This window comes from Balaenoptera ricei, chromosome 11 (genome assembly GCF_028023285.1).
Source record: "Balaenoptera ricei isolate mBalRic1 chromosome 11, mBalRic1.hap2, whole genome shotgun sequence".
In the NCBI taxonomy this organism is placed as follows: Eukaryota; Metazoa; Chordata; class Mammalia; order Artiodactyla; family Balaenopteridae; genus Balaenoptera; species Balaenoptera ricei.
Genome location: NC_082649.1, coordinates 57,686,967 through 57,709,366, shown reverse-complemented (window position 1 = coordinate 57,709,366; position 22,400 = coordinate 57,686,967). Strand labels below are relative to the sequence as shown.

At 44.4% G+C, this 22,400-nt stretch overlaps 1 protein-coding gene across 6 annotated transcripts in view; it reads right to left on the bottom strand.

Annotated features, from left to right (window-relative positions):
- ITGA9 (integrin subunit alpha 9) overlaps positions 1-22,400 on the bottom strand; it is a 355,586-nt gene that overhangs the window by 182,795 nt on the left and 150,391 nt on the right. The gene's annotated exons all lie outside the window — the stretch shown is intronic.

Sequence of the window (22,400 nt, the reverse complement as noted above, 5' to 3'; positions counted from 1 at the left end):
GGCTTTCCCCGCTCTAACTCACATGGTACGAAATCATCGTCTCTTTAGCATGTGGAAGACATTACCTTAGTCATCTTCCAAATATTCTTATAACCTAGTTGGCAGGCAGGCAAGCATCTGTACTCATAGTGCACTGCTAACCCTTCCCATCCGTGGTGTTTTGATCATCAAAGCTCTTCTGCCTTGAGGTAAATATGGACTATGTGTTAGGGCAGGAGACCTGAAGACACTGGGGCCCGGCATCTTCCCAGAGCTGAGCATCAATGGAGCCAGGGATGAAGTCCGGCTTCTGGCCTGTGTTCTTTCCTTTGGAGCCCAGGACTCTAAGAGCCAAGGGAATGATAGGTCCATAGTCACAATGAACACCTACAAGATGCCAGGCACTGCACTAGGTTTTCTAGAGCAGGGGTCCCCAACCCCTGGGCCGTGGACTGATATCGGTCCGCGGCCTGTTAGGACCTGGCCACACAGCAGGAGGTGAGCAGTGGGCGAAGCTTCATCTGCCTCTCCCCACTGCTCACATTACCGCCTGAACCATGCCCCTGCATCACCCCCGTCCGTGGAAAAACTGTCTTCCATGAAACCAGTCCCTGGTGCCAAAAAGGTTGGGGACCACTGTTCTACAGAGATGAGCCACACGTCCAAATCCTGCAGCTGGGCTTATTCCCCTCCATCGTATAATAAAAGGAAGATGAAGGCACAAGTTCCCCAGGCCACAAGGCTGATAAGGATTCTGAGTCACATCTGCTCAATCCTGGAGTTCTTGACCTTTCTGGCCCAGGTCTCGCTGCCTTCTGGGCACTCTGGCCACCCCCCGGGACTCACAAGTTAGAGTCTGAGGCAGGAATAAAGCATCAGTATCCCCGCATCCCAGGCCAGCATGCTCTATGGAAGGTGGGCTTCCAAGGGGAGCCGGGTAAATCTCAGAAGTAGCACCAACGAGCCACTGTCTGCAGCCCCACTGGTGCGTCTGTCAGGGAGAGATGACGGGAGCTGGCAGGGAGGCAGGAGTGGGAGGCGCTAGGTGGGCAGGCAGAGGCCAACCAACCCCAAGGCCGTGAGCAGATCCAAGGACTTCACACTACGCTCCACGTAAAGTCTGGTGGAGTTGGGAGCAGACTAGTGCCGTGTTCAAAACAGTAGAAAGTTTTAAAGTTCCCAAGAGGCACACAGTGAGGAGCTAGCTCTTACCCCACCCCCTGGATACCCAGCGCCCCCTCCAGAGACAGACACGCCTGTCAGTTCCGGGTTATCCGTCCAGTCTAAGCACATGCGGGGAACTGGTTGCTTACAGCAAGCTGCACTTTGCCTTCCTCACTCAGCAGGTACCAGTTCACCAGGGGGAGGTTAATGAAAGGGTCTGTGATCGAACAAGCTGGGGGGACACCAGGTTACACAGTTAAGGGGGGGTTTAGTCTCTTGTTTATTGTTTGTTTTTACTGCAACTGCCTCCCACAAAGAGTAGGGTGGCCCCAGGTCTAACGGGGCACAGGACCCTGTGTTTCCTTGGAGATCCCTGGGCATGTACGTGGAGTGGAACATGCTCAGAGACACAGAAAAATCTCCTGCAGCAGCCTAGGAAAAGAGATGGTGCCCGGGCCGGGGCGGGGAGGCAGATGGAGCTGCTGAATGTGGGCTGTGGGGGACAGATGACTCTGCGGTGGGAGCCTGAGTGACATGCTCAGGAAAGCATTCAGCTGGGAATAGATTCAATCATTTACGTAAATAAAACACAGGACCTTTTGGGGGAGTGACGGGGGAGCCTCTGGATAAGCTACTTCCACAAAATTCTCTCGAACTTCAGATTTTAGGAGCAGATCTTTAATGCTCCTGTCCTTTCTGTGAGCAAAGCACACACCTGGGATCCAGATCCCCTCCGGCTACTGACCGACTCTCCTAAACAGAATGTAAAGACTGCCTGGGCACAGAGAATAGTGAAGGGGTGCAATCTTAATGTTTTCACAGATAAACGCTTCAGTGTTTCTTTAAGGGTGACTGCCTTAAGATTTTGCATTTAAATCCTTCATGCCGAAATAAGTCAGTTATTACACGCTGTTACTCTTGCGGGAGGAACTGAAGATGGGGGTGGGGAGGCAGAAGCCACGGAACATTTCCTGGCTACCACATGTATTCCAGAGACTGGGCCAACCTCCTCCCAGACATCCTTTTACTTAATCTGCACCACACCCAAGCTGGTAGATTGTTGCTCCCATTGTACAGATGAACACAAATAAACTGTGCTCCATCCCCAAACCAGTAAGTGGTGGAACCGGACTCATTCTTAGAACCAGAAGCAAAACTGCTTTCCTTGAAGCCCATGAAATACTGTTTAAAAATCATCCCAATTGCTTTAGGTTCTGACATCATCCTGAAATATTACCTATCTACTTAGGAGGATACAGGGCAAGGGGAAGGAAATGTTCCTCATACAAGGAAGAATGTGAGTAAATGACAAATAACTAAAGAAATAGGGACTTGAAGGGGGAGGGCTGTTTCTAAATGTGCAGTCATTCTGTGTCTTAGTCAGGGCACAGCTATTTGGGGTGAGTAATGAATTGTGACACCTAGCGGTACAGACGCTGTGGTCTGGCACTGACTGCATGAACCAGTTTTAACTAAGATGTTTGAGAAACACCTTCTTATGACATGTCCCAGTAGCTCTGGGCAGAAGGGGCCTACTCCACACTGAGCCATGGGTGGAGGCAGGGGAGAACACAGCAATTAGAAACAAGCCAGCAGGGCTTCTCTGGTGGTGCAGTGGTTAAGAATCCGCCTGCCCTGGTGGCCAGAAGGTGCAGGACTACAGGGCTCATGGCAGAATAGGGTCAGCAGGATGCCACTCACACTTCAGCTGGTTGCCCAGTAAGAGTTTCACCGCTTGTATATAACAGGACTTTTCTCACATCTCCATTTCTTTTAGCCTTTTGATTGCCGTCCTCAATATTCTTCCAAGGCAATTCTGGAATAAACACATTATGAAAAACTGGGCCTTTTTTTATTCCAGGAATCCCAAAGTCAACCCAGCAGCATATTAGGACTAGATGTGATTTCAAAGTAAATCCTTTGAAAGGTAGATAACATTGCCTCAGCCTTGCAGGGAAGCTGTGAAGACAGTGGAGGTTGCAGCATAGGAAACAAGGGAGCAGTGGTATTTATAGACATTGGTTAACAGCCACCATGGGGTCTGTAAATTCCAAGATACTTCCGGGATATGCATATTCTCTGTGCCTACAGATAAACCAGGTTTTGGCAGCCTGGGGGCAGCCATCTAACAGAGATGCAAGTGCTGGCTGCTGGGAGAGCAAAGGGGCTGTGATAGTATCTGTTATGCCACAGTTTATATAACTGTAAGTATATACACTTTTTTTTCAGTTGTCTTTTCAATAAATATATTTCCTTATTTAAAAAAATGGGCCGTGGTGACATTATTATGGCCTTCTTACGCTACTACCTTTCTCTGTAGTTCTTCTTGATCTCACATTCATAATATTGAGAAACATATCTCAGGAGGCCTGATGATTTTTTTTTTAGTTAATTAATTAATTTATTTACTTTTGGCTTTGTTGAGTCTTTGTTGCTGTGTGCGGCCTTTCTCTAGTTGCGGCGAGTGGGGGCTACTCTTCGTTGCGGTGCGCGGGCTTCTCATTGCAGTGGCTTCTCTTGTTGCGGAGCATGGACTCTAGGCATGCGGGCTCAGTAGGTGTGGCTCGCGGGCTCTAGAGCGCAGGCTCAGTAGTTGTGGTTCACGGGCTTAGTTGCTCCGCGGCATGTGGGAGCTTCCCGGACCAGGGCTCGAACCTGTGTCCCCTGCATTGGCAGGTGGATTCTTAACCACTGCGCCACCAGGGAAGCCCCCTGATGATTTGTTTTAATTTACTAGAAGATATCTTCCAATAATCCCGGGCACAAAGACTGAACTAACATCTGGATGGATGGATGAGTTAACATTTTTTTGACTAAAAGATCCAAAAGATAGGGCAGGATCAATGAGATAGGCTGATCATATCTAAGAGAGGCCCAGTGGTTTATCAACATCATTTTCTTTCTTGGCATATCTCACTAAGCTCTGATACAAATTACTTAAGGTTTAATATGATATCAAATTTATGAGTCTCCTCTAGAATATTAATTTATATGAAGTCACTGAATCATACAGTTTTTTTTGTTTTTTGTTTTTAATTTTATTTATTTATTTATTTATGGCTGTGTTGGGTCTTCGTTTCTGTGCGAGGGCTTTCTCTAGTTGCGGCAAGTGGGGGCCACTCTTCATCGCGGTGCGCGGGCCTCTCAATATCGCGGCCTCTCTTGTTGCGGAGCACAGGCTCCAGATGCGCAGGCTCAGCAATTGTGGCTCACAGGCTTAGTTGCTCCGCGGCATGTGGGATCTTCCCAGACCAGGGCTCGAACCCGTGTCCCCTGCATTGGCAGGCAGATTCTCAACCACTGCGCCACCAGGGAAGCCCCATACAGTTTTGAAGTTAGAAGAAACTATGATGTTACTTAACTCAATCCTCTCATTTTAAAATTGAAGAACGCATAGTTGAAGAGATAAAGTATCTTCCCAGGAAAGTGTAGATTTAAAAATACGAAGGATGTTACTTTTGACTCTCTGCTCAATTATTTTCCTGACCCTTCTTCCTTACATGCTATTCAATTTTAATAGTGTTCCCCTCTGTCTTCCTGCAATGTGAATATGTTTTTATATGGTAGGCACTTATGGCTGTATCAAAAAGAAAGTTCAAATCGTGTTTCAAGTGGATGTGCATTATGTTGTAGCTTATACAGCTTTCTACAGTATATTTTAAAAATTCCTTCTTATTCCATAATTAGCTCATATGGTAGTATAAGATTGATCATTTGATTTTCTAAGTGGGTATAAAATTTTAAACATATATAGTGGTTCTAAGGAAAAGTACATTTTTTTTTTCCCTTCAAAGTTGTTCTTCCTAGTGGTATGTGATCAGGAAGGCAACAAATCTCAAATTTCTAAACAGCATACATGCACAAGAGGTCACAGTTAAGGTTACCTTGGGAGTTCTAATTCTGAATTTCCTGAATTTTGTGAGTTTAAATCACAATTTTAATGTTCCATTAATGCAAGGTGCTTTTTTTTTTTTTTTACACTGAATTGTTCTATGTCTTTTATTCTGCACTAATGGACACTGTGTTGATTTCTGTGACTATCAAGGAGAGTTCAATATTCTGGTAAAACTCTTTTTAATTAATGTTTTATTTTTTAAATCCTTTTACTTGAGTTTGACTAAGACAATTTAAAAGCTTTTCTATCAATAACTAATTTTATTTTATAGAAAAAGACAGGGCAATATGGTTTTGTATATTTAAAATTAAAATGTGCCTTCTGAAAACTTTGAAAAATTAAAAAAAAAAAAAAAAAAGAATCTGCCTGCCAACGCAGGGGACACGGGTTCAAGCCCTGGTCCGGGAAGATCCCACATGCTGTGGAGCAACTAAGCCTGTGCGCCCCGACTACTGAGCCTGTGCTCTAGAGCCCGTGAGCCACAACTACTGAGCCCACATGCCACAACTACTGAAGCCTGCACACCTAGAGCCCATGCTCCGCAACAAGAGAAGCCACTGCAATGAGAAGCCCGCTTGCCGCAACTAGAGAAAGCCCGCGTGCAGCAACGAAGACCCAACACGGCCACAAATAAATAAATAAATAAATAAATAAATAAATAAATAAAAATTTTTTTTAGAAGTCAGTTTAAAAAAAAAGAAAATGAAACAAGTTAGCACCCCCAAAAGGACAGCCCCTTCTCCCCACACTGTGTTTGTTTTCTTGTATCTGAGCTGCAAAGGAAAAGTAGCAGCAACATTTCGTGGTTTCCTTTGCATTGTTGGAAGTGTGGCCTCTCTCAGCCCAGCACTGCAATGAAATGAAGGGACCCCTCAGGATGGAGAAGGAGGCTTAGGGGTTTGGGCAGAGACTCTAGCTGCTGACATTTTACTGCTTAAAAATAGTCACCACTACAAACAGAAGCTTCCCAAGCTGAACACACTTACTTATGATAGACCAAAAGCCGACAACCCACCTTCTCCTGCTAAAAATCTACTGTACCCTCCTGTTCTGAAAAATGAAAGAGGCTGCACAGAGAAGAACCCTCAGACTGGCGGCTGAGGTTTTATAGGGAACTTGACATATGTGCAATTTGAAATTTATTGGGTGCTTACTTTATGCCAGACAATGTGCTGGGCCCCAGGGAGATGGAGATGAAAGACCTTGGAGGAAACAGGCAGGCAGTGACAACCTAGTGCAACATGTACTAGAAGAGAGGCGGCTTTGGGAACACAGACGAGAGCACCTGATTCAGACTGCAGGTTGGCGGGCTTCCCAGAGGAAGGGAAGGCCCTGGGCTCAGTCAGATGACAGAAGGACATTAGCCAGGGAGCAGGCATGGCCAGTACACACAGCAGGGGGGAGAGGGCATGGGTGTCCAGTGGATTACATGTTCTCCCCAAAGGTGGGACAGTCAGGCTAGTTGGCGGGTGGGAGGGGAGAGGAGGCTGAAGCAGAGACCAGATTTCACGGGGACTTAAAGGGTGTGTTGATTTCAACCTAAAATCTAGGGAGAGCTGGGAGGGGGGTAAGGTGATGCAAGAGACTGTGTTACAGAAAAATCCCTCTGGTTTCTCGGATGGATGGGGGTGAGATTGGAGGTAGGGAGGTTGTGTTGTAGAAAGATCCCTCTAGCTGTAGCATGGAAGTGGATTGATGGGGGAGGTTCGGGGGTGAGCAGTCTAACATAGGGGTTCACAGGAAAGATGGAGAGAGCCTGAGCCAGGACAAAGAAGGGGGATGGGGAACGGGAGGGAGGTGAGGCTGACTCAGGAAGAAGAGATGCTGCGGCTTGGTGACTGGAGGTGGGGGATGAGAGAAAGAGAATCATGGAAGGTACCCCAGTGTTCAGCTCAGGTGAGTGAGTGGACCTGGCAGCCCCTCATCACCACGGGGAACCAGGAGAGGGAACAAGTGTGCACGTTGTTTAGGTGTGAACATACTAAGGTTTGTTACAACACAGAAATCCTCTTCCTGTCTCCAAATGCCAACTCCACAAGCAATCTCCCAGAATACACTGATTTGGGCCTAAAACCCCATGCTACCTTTTCTCTTCCACAAAACTGTCCCCTGCCCCAGCGTCCAGGGTCAGCCTCCCCAGCACTGGCTCATCCAGACCTACCACAGACCCTCTGTCTACACTTTGAGCTCATCCACCCGTCCTCCAGGGACGAGCTTTGCCCTCCTTCAAACCACACTATTCTCCTCCCTCGGTGCACCTCACACGCAGAGCTGTTCTGCTGGGGCCCCAAGGGAGGACTGCAGGGCCTGGGAGGGTCTGATGACAAGAGGGAGAGAGACCCTTAGGGAAACGCGGTTGAGTACCCCCATTCCTTCATGGGGAGTCCCGGCTTTTCCTTCTCATTCATTAACTTGCTTGTGAAATCGAATTAACTCAGACAGAACATCCAGCAGGGGAGGCTCGTGACAGGCAGGGGCCACCCACTCAAGGGTTCCACTAGAGGAGGGGTCACTCTGCCCTGTTATCCTAGGGCGTCTAGGCCGTTGTGAGGGTCAGAAGCCCAAAAGTCTTCTGTCTCCTTTACTTGTGGAACCAGGGAATTTTCCCTGGTGAGTATAAGCCTCAAATCACAGACCCCCACCCACCTGGCCAAGGGAAGATATGCCTCACTATCCAGTGGACTCGATTCCAAGCCCCACGTAAGCAGGACCCGAGCACCGCGCACCCCTCGACCAGACACGTGAATTAGAAACTGACCTCATGCTGCTTTTCTCCAAGAAATGAAGGGTTTTTATCCTCCTTGGCTAACTAGCAGCTACAGAGGTAAACTAAATGAAAACAGGAAAGGATGACCTTACTTTATATTTGCAAATAACACAGAAGGCCAGCAAATAAGCAGCTAGCATTAAGCCAGATAATCGGTTTGCGAAAAAATCCTCTAAGGGCTTTTTAAAGATGCCTCAGTATTTTTCTATTTTCAAACGTGTGATCTTTTTGTCCCCTCCCTCCTGTATCCTTTCTCATGATTCCTCTGCTCTCTACACCCAGCTCTATTGCCTACGATTACCTTGCAGGCAGCCCTAGAAATGAGAAGTCTTCAAAGTGGAATGCCTTTTCCTTTATCTCAATAACCATAACAATTAGAATGGCAGTTAAAGTGTTACAGGAGAGCTTAGAATGCCCATAAGCTTGAAGATTCTTCTAAAAGCAAACTGAGGATTTTGCATTTCTGGTAATAATAGAGGGACTTGCTGAAGATCCATCCTTTCACTGAGAACAACTAGAAAAGCTGGAACACACACACACACACCTGTCTAACAGTACCAGGGAACTATCTAGGGAACTCTTCCCTTGAGCTGTTTACAGGTCTCTAAGCAGCCTGGAATAAGAGGCTGAGAACCTGTATGAATGTGAACTGGTGGCTAAAAGCTTGAGTTCTTGAATTTCTGAGCTGAGTTCCTAGAAGTCTTATGAGTCCCTGAAGACAAACTTAAAGCTCAGAGCTACTAAGGCAGCCAGGACTTGAGGGTCAAGATTCCAAAGAAAAGGGAAGCACCTTGAGGCAAGTCTGATTTTTGACACCACATTTATTCTTGGGGCATTGGTGGATTCCACAGCAGCATAGGGTTACGAGACTCAGAAACCAAGAAGAAAGCTGTGGCCAAGGTGCTGAGCTGACAAGAAGAGATGTAGTTAGCTAGAGACTGGACACAGCAAGACAGAAGACCATTGATCCAGAAGGCAAGTCAATAGAAAATATGCAGATTGAAGCATGGAGAGTAAAAAGGATAGAAAATTCAGAAATTAAATTCAGAAAAGGCCACAGTGAAAGATATGACATATTCAAAAGGATATAATAAATGGTCTCTACAATTATATGAAACACCCAGCACAATGCCAAGTGTAGTAAAGGTGGGCAATAAATAGCGGCTATTATTATTTTTACCATAATCTTTTAAGTGGCAACTTTGATATGAAAATCTGTGAAAACTGCCCTATTGCAAAATGAATCCTTTTTATGAACTGTGCATGTAGCAAGGACTTATCTCCCATTTCACTAGAGAACAAGCTGAGGCCAAGTGTGGCTTCATTTAGAGTCCTATAAATTAAAAAAATAAACAAACAAATGAAAATTTAAATTAAAACCAAGGGAGAAAATTCAGTAAGTTTCTCAGTGAGATTAGAGACTTTAATTATGACTACATACTACTTTATATGTAATATCATATTATGGAAATGGATATCATTATTAGTCTGAAATGTATGATCCCCCAGCAAGCATCAGTGTCCAGGAAGGGCATGAAAGCATTAATTACACTTCAATTAACATATCTGCATAAATAATTCTATTTATCTATGAAAATCACACAACCCTATTGATGCTTTTTCCTCTTTAAATATAAAACAACATCTCCCTGGATCCTTGAAAAATGGTTTGTTTTTATATTTGAGAGTTTGTGTGCATAGGTGGTGACTGCTTATTTAGTCAATTTATATGTGTGTATGTTTTGTGACTTTTGTTTTTTCTTTTTCCCTGCATCCATTCCAAAAACACACAAATGTGAGATTAGAACTTTTGACAATTTGGAAACAACCTCCTAAGAGCATGTCACAACCTTGTAAAATGTTCTTTGCAAAGAGACATGTTAATTACATCACAGATAATGGCATGCATCATTTGACAGCTACATGACACCAGATGGAACTGGTCCAGCATGGAGATTATTCAGCCAATGTGTCCTCCAGGGGAAAAAGAATTTCATCTTCCAATCTAACGCTCCTCCCTTCCTGTCTTAATTTTCTCTTCCTATCTCCCATCCTCAAACCTCCAAGGTGGCCCTGATAAAAATATTTGTAGGTGAACACAAAACTAACACAGAAGAAAATGCTCCCAGTGTAACCAACAAAAGAAATATGGCCCAAGCTGGCCCAGGCAGGCTTTCCTGCTCCGCCACCCTTAGCCACATTGTCTCAGCCACGAGTCCTTTATCCAGCTGGCATGTCAGCCTCAATCCTCACTTTAGGACAGAAATGCTCTGGGACCCTGGGAGCCAACAGCGAAGGAGAAGTGGGGAAGGGGAAGGATGACTGACTTGGCTTAGAAAGCAGTTGAAAACCCTGGAATCTCCTCTCTCTGCACCTTGACCTGATAAAGCAAGCTTTCAAGGAAGGGGGCACAACTGTGCTAAGTGCATCTGCTCAGGCCCGACTGCTGCTCCCACCTGTACCTCTGCTCTGCTGACCCCACATCTGCTGTGCCCTTATCCCCATGGAACATGATCCACCCTTCACAGCCCAGCTCAAGGCTGCCTCTTCTATGGGACTTTTCTTGAGGACCCAGCCCTCCAGCCACAGCCTCCCAGGGTCCTTATGACACAGTTTGGCACTTAATTATTTTCTGTCTTCTATTACTGTCTTTCCCTGAATCTAAGGCCTTCCCTCAGCCTCCCATTCAATGTTTCTGAAGTGGAGATGCATCTTAGCATAAAATAATAGGTTTATTATGAGACTGTTTCCCCTCTTCAACCCCTGCCTGGAAAGCTGTCACTACATTGTTAGCCGTGTGGGGAGTGAGGGAATGTGGGGCTGCCTCACAGTGGTAACTGCAGCTGCAGGAACCAGATCTCAGCTCTGCCTGGAGCTCCCCGGGTCTCTGGACAACATTGCGCATGCTCGTGTCTGAAAGGCTGGTGTGCAGAGGACAGGACAGGACAGGACACTCAGGTCAGGGCGGGGGATGATAGGTGTGTAAGCAGGAGTGGAAGGGTGAGTGCACTGACATTGCGGTTGACCCTCTAGGGGAACATCAACTAGGTTGCCTGCAGCCAACACTTGGTTGCCATGTGCCTGCACCAGAAACCATGTGACGCATAGGGAAGCAGAGAAGAGGCAGGCAGGACCATGTGAGCAAAAAGCCGAGATGCAGAGAAGAAGGTGCGTGGACAAGAAGTGTGGGAACCTGATGAGAGGGAATCATCTCTGACACAGAGAGGGGCAGGAGCGGGAGCGTTAAGAGTCCTTCCAGAGGAGGTGACCTTGGAAGAAAAAGGAGACGTTCAGCAGGCTGATGGGGGAACGGGGATCAGTTGGTGGAGATGATGTCTAACAGACAACTGCGTGTCTGAGGAACAGAAGCAACAGACAAGGTGGAAAGCAAGGACTTCGACATTGACGGTCCTGGATCTGAGGGAGTCCCAGCTCCATCTCTTACAAACTGTGACACCGCTCACTTCACTTAATCTCAGAGTCAACCTTGCATGGCTGTCATGAAGTTTAGAGATCATAGATGTCAAGCACCATGGAGAGCTCCTGGTACTCAGTGAAGGATAGCTGCATCTGCTGCATCATCACCACCACCATCATCATCACTATCACCATCACTACCACTATCACCACCATCATCACCATCACCACTTGACAAAGGTCTGTAAGGTAAGATCACACGGGAAGGGGCAGAGAGGGGCTGTAGACTGGGAGGGAAAGCAGGCTGGAACCAGGTGGCAGGACCTCAGAAACCAGGTGAAGGTGTATCAGTCTGTGGGTAGTGGGGACTGTCATGAATTTTTAAAGCCAGCTTTAGGATAAGAAGCCCAGAGGGGATCTGAAGGACCAACAGGATGGAAAGGGAGGAGGATGGGACCTTTGTGGGGCTAGTGCCCACACCCCCCCAGCTGCGTGTTGGTTGCCATCAGCTCACGACCGCTTCTCACAGAGAAGCGTCCTTGGTTAAATGTGAGCCACCTCACTCAAGAGGTTTTATGCCCCCTCCCCTCCTCACTGGCAATGACTGACTGGCATGGGGGTACAAAAGGAAGTACTCGTTGCCTCAAAGTGGGACAACTCTGCGGTGCACTTCATGCTCCAGAACTCCCTGTGGGATCAGGCTGAGGCTGGTCTCCAGCTGAGACCACATCATTGCTCAGGTCCTTCCCCAGCCCCATCCTACTCCCCTCATTTCCCTCTCCTGAGAGCACCCCTGCAATAAATTCTGCGCAAGTAAATCCCTATCTCAAGCTCTGCTGTTAGTGCCCTGCCCAGATGCCCTTTACCAGATGGTACACCCCCTTCTGCAGCTGCTATAGGCATTGGCTACTAATGGTTCACACCTACAACCTTCTCAGGAGGACTGCCCTTGGCTGATGGGAGCCATCTCCTCCAGAGATGCCTGCCAGGTGATGCCCTGTGATAGGCAGAATTCTAAGATGACCCCCAATGACCCATGCCCCTCCCCTCCAGTGTGGGAAGGATGGTAAACAGGACACAGGTCACTCCCATGATTATGCTACATTCTATGGCAATGGTGAAGGAATTTGCAGATGTAAAGAAGGTCTCAAATCAGTTGAATATGAGTTAATCAAAAGGGAGATGATCTGGGTGGGCCTCCTTTAAAGGAGGGCTTAGTTCTTCCCTGAGCTAAGAGACTCGAGGCAGAAGAGACGCTCTTCCTGCTGACCCTGAAGAAGCAAGTGGCCGTGGGCTCCACAGCTGCAAGGACATGAATTCTGCCTGCAACCACATGAGCCTGGAAGAAGACCCCAACCTCAGATGCAACCTGGCTGACACCTGAGGGCCTGACCGGGGACATAGCTGGGCCGTGCCCAGACTCCTGACCCACAGAAACTGTGAAATAATAAATGGGTGCTGTTTTAAACTACTAAATGTGTAATTTTTATGTAGCATAGAAAACTAGTATGTGCCCCACTCCCCTGGCTGGCTGGCACAGCTGGCCTCTAGGGGGACAAGCTCCAGGGTGATTCATACTCCAGAGCTCCCTCCTGGGATCAGGCTGAGGCTAGACTTCTCCTGAGACCACATCCTTACTCACTTTTCCCCTGCCCTATCCTGCTTCCCTCACTCCTGAGAGCACTCCAACAATACATCTCTGGCAGAAATCCCCATCTTGGCTTCTGCTTCTGGGGAATGGGATGCAAGAGACCCCATAATCTATTCCACACTGAATCTGTTAGTTACAATCTCCTTAGAGAGGTGAGAAAAGCTAGATAAAGTGTGAGGGATGACCCGGAGTTCACGGCTGACCAAAACACAAGCAGATCCATGTCACCAGTGGAAATGAGTGGGGATTACACACACAGACTATCATGTTGACCATTACTCTCCATTACTTTCAACTTAGGGTTTTATTTTGCCCTTTTTTTTTTTTTTTTTTTTAAGTGGCAAATTTGACTTCATTTCAGTATAAGACTTCTGTGCTGTTGGTTTTAATCCCAGACAGGGCCTCTTAGCAAAATGCCTGGGCTTAATCTGCCTTTTGGGTGAGCCCTTCTCCCTTCCCACAGGAGGGTCACCATGCAGTCTTGTCAACACGGGGATTAATGTGCGGGAGATTTTGATGTGTACCCCTCCAGAGAGGCCTTAGCTGGCCTCCTGGGGGTGGGGGGGTGTCTTAGGTGATTCAGCTGCTTATTCTTTGAATTTTGGTATTAACACATGTGCCGCCTCCAAGATTTTTCCATCCTCTTCCCTCCCTGAAGTCAGTCTGAGGCTTCCAAGGAAGGGAGGAGTGGGGTATGCAAAACATGTGCTCCCTTCCCACCCGCTGCCCCTTCTGGCTGCTGCAGGTTTGGGACTGAAGCCATTAAACCCCCCTTGCAGGCTGCTACTCGTGAAGATGGGGAAACCCCCGAGCCCTCTCTCCTCCTATTCTGCTAATCACATAATGGCCTTAAAGGCTTTCTTACATGATTATCTTGTCTTTAATTTTAAGTGGGTCTTGCCCTTCTTTTATTTATTCTCAAAAAGACGAGAGCTAGCACTCCATGAATTAAAGACACATCGGCCCCAGGCCTCCACAAGGCAAACCTTTTTTTTTTCTTTTTTAGAGCTGCTCATGAAGCACCTTTGTCTCTTGTACACAAGGCACCATGTTTTACAAAAGGTAAAGTGTGCAAAGAAAAGGACTGGGACTTTGCCCATCCACAGAATTAATGAGCTCCTCGGCCCTGAACAACTGATGATTTATTACTGTGTGCCACATAAACCACAGACTTTGTTTGTTTTACTACTTTCAACCAAAATTATATCTTAAACCAGAGGTTCCTAATCTAGAAGAGAATTCAGGGGGTGTGTGAACTTGAATGGAGAAAAATATGTACATTTTTATTTTTATTAACCTCTCACTGAAATTTAGCATTTCCTTTTGTTATAAATGTAGGCAGCCAAGACACGGAAGCAACCTAAATGTCCATGGACAGATGAATGGATAAAGAAGATGCGGTACATATAGACAATGGAGTATTACTCAGCCATAAAAAAATAAATGCCACTTGCCAGCAACACAGATGGACCTAGAGATGATCAAACTAAGTGAAGTAAGCCAGAAAGGGAAAGACAAATATCATATGATATCACTTATATGTGGAATCTAAAAAAATGATACAAATGAACTTATTTACAAAACAGAAATAGACTCACAGATACAGAAAACAAATTTACAGTTACCAAAGGGGAAAGGGAGAAAAAGGGATAAATTAGGGGTTTGGGATTATCAGATACACACTACCATATATCAAATAGATAAACAACAAGGTCCTACTGTATAGCACAGGGAACTATACTCAGTATCTTGTAATAAACTATAGTGGAAAAGAATATGAAAAAGAATATGTATATATGTATAACTGAATCACTTTACTGTACACCAAAAACTAACACAACATTGTAAATTAACTATACTTCAATAAATAAATAAATGTATGTAGGCAGCAAAGCACAGAAGTATTAGATAGACATGTGACTCTGTCACCAATAGAAATCTGAGATATTTGCACATCATGTTACAGTTGTAGAGTCCTTGAAATATTGTTTATGCTCCTCAATACTTCAAAACTTCAAAAGATCTCATTATTTAATGCATTAATAAAAAGCAGGTATATTACTATGCCATAAATGAAGGTTTTCTTTTTAATATTTTGATAGCTGAACTTCAGGAAAGTTGCCTACCTCCACTTCATTTAGTTGTTTTTCTGGGGTTTTATCTTGTTCCTTCATCTGGTACATAGTCCTCTGCCTTTTCATTTTGTCTATCTTCCTGTGAATGTGGTTTTCGTTCCACAGGCTGCAGAATTACAGTTCTTCTTGCTTCTGCTCAGGGAGCAATTCTGAGGTCTCTTCACCTTAATGATCCAGGTGGGCGGGACAATAACAGCAGCATGAGGCCCAGGGAGCAGGGTTCCTCAATCTGATGCACCATGAAGCAGGTCACCTTATTGTGAAACGCCTGCTTGCACCAGGAACAGCTGATAGCCACAGTCTCTTTACTGTGGAAGGAGAATTTTTGCTGGAAGCCAACGTAAAAGCAAATTTTTCCAATCGGAGCCCATCTCAAACTGGTTGTGCCGTTCCCATGCAACTGCCAGCTGAATTTCAATATAATTGGTTTCTTTAGAAATTGGTGTATTTTACAATATGCACTTAAAAACATTATTCTGAGGAGGCCATAAGCTTCCCCCAGCTGCCAAAGGGGTCCATGCACAAAAATGATCAAGGACTTCTGTCTTAATGGAAAACAATACAATGAGAGGCACCATCCTGTGGTTTCTGAAATGCTTCAAAATATGCTTCCAAAGCTGCAGAAAGAAATGCTGTGTTGTTTCAGTCTTCACAGGATATATGAACTCCCTGGTCTCAGCAGTTAAAAATATACCGTCCATTACATTTTATGACAGGTTCAAGGCCTGAGCTCAAAATCACCCCAGGGCTCCTGGGGTTTTAAGAATTTGGTCCTGGATAGGTATTTCGGGCCAGGGTACAGCAGAGCTGCTTCAATGCTGAGAGTTATATGAAAGCATCTGTTTCCCTGTGTGAGCCTATAGGAGGGGGAGGGTAGTGAGAGTGGGTTCTCTGGGCTACATGTAGTGTTCACTGCCTTTACAAAAAGAATCCTGACCTCTCCAGGGCAGGCCTGCTGCTTCATGAGCCCTGAGAGGGTACCTAGAAAGCTGAGAAGCCTGCCCCAGACCTTGGTGGTGTGTGAAAACCCTGAACCGTGACTGAGATGAAGAAGAGAGTCAAAATACTGACCCCACAAGATTTCCAAGCTCCTCAAACCACAGTGGGCCTATCTGCCCAGCTTGGGGGCGAACTAAGCCAGCACAATTTCTCTGAATGATTTGCAGCTTAGCTTCACTTCATTAGCAAGAGAAGAAAGTAGCTCCCCTCAAACCTGTAATAAAACAAGGCCATTAAGATTCCAGTGAATTTCATCAAAACTCATTCACTCTTGGGTCTATTCCATTCTTCTTCTTGCCTCTCTGTTTCCACTGGTTTTGGCAAAAATCACCAACAGTTGCCATGTTGAGAGATCCAACAGACACCCCTCCTCTATCCTCATCTTTCCAGACCCCCGCAGACATTTCATGTGGTTGAATCTCTTCTTCTTGAAGCTCATCTTTCCCTGAGTCCCCCAGGGGATGGCTCACTCCTCCAGTCCCCCCTGTTCCTTGTCCTCTAAGATGATATCTAAAGCAACACGTGGCATTTATTGGTTAACCTATCCCCCCCCACAACTAGACTGAACTCTTTGGGAGCAGAGGCCATGTCACATTCATCTCAGCATGTTCCAGGGCATGGGACAGAGCAGACACTCAATAAACATTTCCTGAGACGTATATAAACTGAAATGGACATTCACCTCAAAAGGAAAGAACCCCCCTTATAAAGGCAGCATTATTCCACAGATCAATCCTACACCTACAGTTAATGTCTAATATACATATAAACAGCTTACTAAGCATTTACCTGAACCTTTATTTCTTTGCTCTACCATTACTTCCTTTCAGTGTTTAGATCTCACACTTCTTTACTGCTTTTCTTTTCAAATCTTCCCACCTTCTTAACCTTGGCTATTTTAAACATCTTTAAGCTCAAAAGAAGCAATGTCACACCAATCCACAAAAACCTTCTTAAACCACTTAATAGGTACCATTTATTATACCTCTGAGCTAGAGCTTTTGGTTTTACTGGATACTGTGGGATCTTAATCCAGTAATAGAAGAGATAGACACTGGCTTCTTATTTGTGGGAAAGGGCTGGAACATTGGCAAACAGACGCTCTGAGTGAGGTCTCCTTTTCTTTTGGTCTCTTTAGCATTGGCACCTGTCACATTTGAATTCAACTGACATTGATCAATCACCAATACCGAAGACAGGGCTACATGCTTTTATAAGTTATCTGGTACAATCTCACCATAGGTGTTTTTTCCCCAAATTGTGAAACTCAAGCTTCAACAAATTAAGTCTGTATATGTATCATTTTAGAGTTTACTAATATGATCCCAAGAGACTGTTACAATTGTCAGGAATCACAGCAGAATACTCTGAACCATCACTACATTTCTGGAACCTTAGCAAACAGATAATAAAAGAGCAGAAATAATTTACCATATCCTCTCCTCATTTCTCCCTCTTCTATTTGGGTAAGGCTTATTTCCTTTCCCACCCAGGCATTAGATGGAAACTCTGTACAAATTTAACATGACCTATGAGTCTTACTTAAACAATTTAGAGAATGAAAACAAAAATCTCATCTTCTTCCAGGGCAAATATAATACTAAATAGCCCTGCCCTCAAAAATTTTAAATCTATCTGAAAAATAAAGAAAACAACTCCATTTATAATAGCATCAAAAACAACAAAACACTTAGGAATAAATTTAACCAAGAAGGTAAAAGATCTATAAGACACTGATGGAAGAAACTGAAGATGACACAAATAAATGGAAAGATATCCCATGTTCATGGATTGGAAGAATTAATATTGTTAAACTGTCCACACACCCAAAGTGATCTACAGGTTCAATGCAATCCCTATCAAAATTGCAATGGCATTCTTCACAGAAACAGAAAAAAATAATCTTAAAATTCATATGGAACCACAAAAGACCCGAAATAGACAAAGCAATCCTGAGAAAGAAGAACAAAGCTTGAGGCATCACACTTTCTGATTTCAAAGTATACTACAAAGCTATAGTAATCAAGGAACTTCCCTGGTCGTCCAGTGGCTAAGACTCCGCATTCCCAGTGCAGGGAGACCGGGTTCGATCCCTGGTCAGGGAACTAGACCCCACATGCCGCAACTAAGAGTTCGCGTGCCACAACTAAAGATTCCACATGCCGCAACTAAAGATCTTGTATGCCACAATGAAGATCCCGAGTGCCGCAACTAAGACCCGGCACAGCCAAATATAAATACTTTTTTTTAAAAAAAGCTATGGTAATCAAAACAGTCAGGTACTGGCATAAAAACAGACACATAGACCAATGGAAGAGAATCAACTTCCCAGAAATAAACCCATGCCTATACGGTCAACTAATATTCGACAAAAAAGTCAAGAATACTCAATGAGGAAAAGATTCTCTTCAATAAATGTTGTTGGGAAAACTAGATATCCACATGCAAAAGAATGAAACTGGATCCCTATATTATACCACTCAAAAAAATTAACTCAAAATGGATTAAAGCTTTAAATATAAAACTTGAAACCATAAAACTCTGAAAAGCTTTTTGACATTGGTCTTGGCAATGATTTTTTGGATATGACACTAAAAGTATAAGCAACAAAAGCAACAAAAGCAAAAAGCAAAAAGCAAAAATGAGCAATGCTAATCAAACTAAAAAGCTTCCATACATCAAAATAAATGACCAACAAAATGAAAAAATAATCTACTGAGTGGGAGAAAATATTTGCAAACCATATATCTTGTAAGGGGTTAATATCCAAAATATATAAGGAACTCATACAACTCAATAGCAGAAAAACAAATAATCTGATTTAAAAATGGGGAAAGGACCTTAACAGACATTTTTCCAGAGAAGATATACAAACAGCCAACAGGTGCACAAAAGGTTCAAAATCACTAATCAGGGAAATTTAAATCAAAATCACAATGAGATACCACCTCGCAGCTGTCAGAATAGCTATTATCAAGAAGACAAGAGATAACAAGTGTTCGTGAGAATGTGGAGAAGGGAACCTTTGTACACTGTTGGTGGGAATGTTAAGTTTGTGCAGCCATTATGGAAAGCAGTATGGAGGTTTGTCAAAAAACTAAAAATAGACCTACCATATGATTCAGCAATCTCACTTCTGGGTATATATCCAAAGGAAATGAAATCACTGTCTCAAAGAGATATCTGCACAGCCATGTTCATTGCAGCATTGTCTACAGTAGCCATGACATGGAACCAACCTCAATGTCTGTCAACAGATGAATGGATAAAGATGTCTCTCTCCTCTCTCTCTCTCTCTCTCTCTCTCTCTCTCTCACACACACACACACACACACACACACACACAGGAATATCATTCAGCCACAAAAAAGACGGAAATCCTACCATTTGCAACAACATGGATGAACCTTGGGGACATCATGCTAAGTGGAATAAGTCTGACAGAGAGAGACATATACTGTATGATCTCACTTATAGGTAGAGAGTAGATTGGCAGTTTCCAGAGGTGGGGGTGGGGGGTGGGTGATGGGTGAAGGTGGTCAAAGAATACAAACTTCCAGTTATAAGATGAATAAGTTCTGGGGATCTAGCGTACAGCATGCTGACTACAGTTAACAGTTATGTACTATATACTTGAAAGTTGCTGAGAGAGTAGCTCTTAAATGTTCTCTCCACACACAAAAAAAGAAATTGGAACTATGTGAGGTGACAAATGTACTAACTAACCTTATTGTGGAAATCATTTCACAATATATCCATACGTCAAATCATCACGTTGTACACCTTACACTTAACACAATGTTATATGTCAATACTATCTCAATAAGGCTGGAGAAATTTTTGAAATCTAATTTAGGAGACATAATAAGCCTTCCAACCCAGCCAGCCATTCTAGAACTGTCCCTCCTCACCCATGAATAAGACTCCTCATCACTGCTTATGAAACTTGCCTTGGACCCCTTGCTCTTCCTCTTCCCCCAACCAGAGTTCAAGGTGGATCCCAATACCTCCTCCTCCAAGACATTTTTCCCCAAGTGCCTCTCTGTCACCCAGCAACAACCACCATTGGTGCCACTCATTTGGGCTTTCACTTATTGTTGCAGGTTGTATTTCCCAAAGATGGTTACAAAATATCTCCCACTCTACTTCTGCAATGTGACCCTGCTACTTCCTCCATCAAGAGGTGGAGTCTAATTCTACTCCCTTTGAATCTGGGTGGGTCTCAGGACTTACTAGTAACCATTAAAAGACAATGGGAGTGATGCTATATGACTTCCAGGCCAGGTTGGAGTAAGCCATGTGGCTGCCACCATATGCTCTCGGGATGCCTGCTCTGGAAGAAGCCGACGGCCATGCAGGAAGCATGCTCCCCTAAACCTCCAGACTACCATGCTGGAGGTGCCAGGCCCAGCTGAGCCCAAGCCTTCCAGCCATCACTACCAAGGTGCCGTCTATGTAAATGAAGAAGCTTGGATGTATATCTTCCAGCCCCAGCTGTTCCAGCCCTAGCTGTTCCAGCCCTGAGCCATACAAGTCTCCTCCAGCTGAGGTCCCAGCATTGTGTAGCAGAGGTGAGCTATGCCCAATGTGCCCTGTCCAAATTCCTTGCCCACAGAACCTTTGAGCACAATAAAATGGCTGTTGTTTTGCACCATTAAGTTTAGGGTGGTTTGCTAAGCAGTAGATAACTGAAACACCCATATTTTGTGATGCATAGTTATTGACAAGTGTCATGGGTAGAGACCATGTCATTCTTTGATAAATCTTCCACTGTATCAGGCACAACAATGTGCACATATGTGCTGAACAACTTTCATTCAGTCATTCAACAAACACTTGTTTAGAATGCCAGAGTGCACTGGAGTTTACAAAGATGAACAAGGTATCATTTTACCTTGTAGGGGGACTACAGAATTTCTTTAGATGGAGACAAGACCTGTTTACAAATAATTCTAACACAAACCTAAAGAGACACAAAGTGTCGTGAGAATTTATAGGAAGAATAAACCCTTTCTTATCAAATTGAAGGATGGATGAAGTATTTGATAGGAGAAAGTGCGTGGGCAGGCGAGAGGTAAGAGTGGGGTGTGTGAGAGAGTGACTGTGTGGATATTCTGGATGGAATATAGGCAGAAAAGCACAGAGCATGTCCCATGTCTCAGGAAGAACAGGAAAAGGACCAATCATGTGATTTCAGTCAAGAATTTTTGCTCAATGGATGAAAAGTAAGGGCGTAGCATCACTTACTTTAGGGGAGTAGCAAATTTAGGGGATGACTTACATCTTAGTGCTGCATGACATGGAGGACAGAGCCCCTCCCCCACAAAATGCCAGCCTCTGGTCCCAGGAACCTGAATGTCTGTGGTCCATCTCTCTCCCCAGCTCCCCTGCCTCCCCTTGGGACAGATGACGGGGGGACTTAACGGCCTCCACTTCAAGGACTACCCTAATTTGAAGTTTCAAAGAAAACCTCAAAGAAACAAAAAAAATCCTCTAGACTTGTAAAACACATCATAAAAGAGTGGTCCTGCTAACTATATAAAAGAGCATTTATGTCTTCAACTTCAGGCCACTGAAAAGTCCAGTAAAGGCCTTTTATTGGACTAGGGAAGTGTCTGCAGGAACGTTAAATGCAGCACGATTTGTACCCAGGACAAGCTCGTCTACAATGATTCATAAGCACTGATGGACTCTCAGGGGCCCCAAGGACAAACCTGTCTGAAATGATTCACACGGCTCCCATGAATTATCTGGAGTCCATGAACCAGCATTCTTGACATAACTAGAGCCAAGGATGAAGGAAAAATTTTTGTCTTTTTCATAAAGTCTTAATTAGTTGACCCATTTTCCACTAAATCTCGGCCTATTTGCATTTTTGCATTGATATTCCATATGATCACTTTTAAAAAAGGACAGAAAGAAAAAGAAAAAATCGTTAACACTTTTTGGTGTTCCCCTTCAAAGACACTGTCCCAACCCCTTTCTGTTAAAAGAAACAGCTGAATTTTATGTTCTTGAAATAGTATTTCTGCGGCATTTATGATTTCTTTGATCTTAACCTTTTCAGTGGGTAAGTTGATACCACTTTTTATATTGGAAAGGGAAACATAAATGACTGAGGCTTTTATAATAAGTTACCCTCCTCAATGAGGGTAAATTTGACCATAATCTTCAAATGCATATTCTGGAAATACAGCTATAAAGATTCCTCAGATATCCCCCCACACACCCAAACCACGTGTTTATGAACAGATCAGTTCACACCCGGGGGGTGAACAAAGATGTGCCAAGGAGAAAAAGCCAGGGCTGCAATTCGGATAATTACCTGTAATTGAAAATCCCTGCTTGGTTTTCGTATGCCTGGCCATCCTGTCAGGTACAAAAATACCTTTG